This window comes from Trichechus manatus, unplaced genomic scaffold (genome assembly GCF_000243295.1).
Source record: "Trichechus manatus latirostris isolate Lorelei unplaced genomic scaffold, TriManLat1.0 scaffold00524, whole genome shotgun sequence".
Classification (NCBI taxonomy): domain Eukaryota; kingdom Metazoa; phylum Chordata; class Mammalia; order Sirenia; family Trichechidae; genus Trichechus; species Trichechus manatus.
Window position 1 is genome coordinate 85,777 of NW_004444460.1, and position 1,341 is coordinate 87,117.

General features: G+C 56.8%; 1 pseudogene; it reads left to right on the plus strand.

The window, feature by feature from the left end:
* Positions 1–560: 560 nt before the first annotated feature.
* LOC101360827 (ferritin heavy chain pseudogene) lies at positions 561–1,112 on the plus strand (annotated as a pseudogene).
* The last annotated feature ends 229 nt before the right edge of the window (positions 1,113–1,341 follow it).

The window sequence follows — 1,341 nt, forward strand, 5'->3', positions numbered from 1 at the left end:
TCTTTCTGTTAGCAGCGAAGCGCTTACCCTTTGGGCCACCAGAGATCCTTTGCTAATGTGTACCAGGTTTCTCTTTGGGATGATGAAAACGTTCTGAAATTCGATAGTGGTGATGGCTGCTCAATTCCATGACCATGAATACAGTAAAAACCACTGAAATGTTCATTTACAAAGGGTAAATTTTACGGTATATGAATTATATGTCAATAGTGCTGTTATTTAAAAAAAAAAAAAAAGCGGACCCTCAGCAAAGATTCTTTCCGCCTCAACCAGGATCCATGGAACCTGGCGCTCCCACCGCCACCTAGGCCTGCGTTCTAGGCCACCCCCGGCCCCCGCCCCGTAAGGGACCAATCATCCGGGTCCGAATCCCCACCCCACTCCCAATAACAGACCCATTATCTGGGTCCTAATCCTCCCCTTATAAACGGACGCCGCCAGCCTAGTCCAAGCCACGCCATCTTGATCTGAGCCCGCCGCCCGCGCTGAACCGCCCCCACCGCCGCCCGCTGCGCTCCACCTGCGCCTTCATTGTCGCCGCCTGGCCCACGCTGCCCGGAATGGCGACCGCGCCACTGTCGCAGGTACGTCAGAACTACCAGCAGGAGTGCGAAGCCGCCATCAACCGGCAAATCATCCTGGAGCTCTACGCGTCCTACGTGTACCTCTCCATGGCCTACCACTTCGACCGCGACGGCTTGGTCCTGAAGAACTTCGCCACCTACTTCCTGTGCCAGTCAGGCGAGAAGCGCAAGCACGCGGAGACGCTGCTGAAGCTGCAGAACCAGCGTGGGGGCCGCATCCAGCTCCGCGACATCAGGAGGCCCGACCTGGACGACTGGGGCAGCGGGCTCAACGCCATGGAGCGCGCCTTCCACCTGGAGCAGAGCGTCAATCAGAGCCACCTGGACCTGCACCGGCTGGCCACCGACAAGGGCGACGCGCAGCTGTGTGACTTCCTGGGGAGTCACTTTCTGCACCAGCAGGTGAGGGCCATCAAGGAGCTGGGCGACCACGTAACCAACCTGCGCAAGCTGGGGGCCCTGGACGGCGGCCTGGCCGAGTACCTGTTTGACAAGTTCACTTTGGGCGACACTGACAAGGAGAACTGAGCCTTAGCATCCGGAGACTTCCGTTGTCCCTGGTGCGCGCAAGCATGCTGTGGTTACAACAAGTTCACTTCTCTTTCTTTTCTCTTCGTACTCTACCATTTCTTCCAATAAACTGCCTTGGTACCAGAGGTAAATAAATAAAGGTCTCCTGGTGATTCTTGTGTGCGCAACGCTCCCAGCTTTGAAGAACAGGGCAAATCCCCATGCAGTGGTCCAGGCGTCTCCCCAC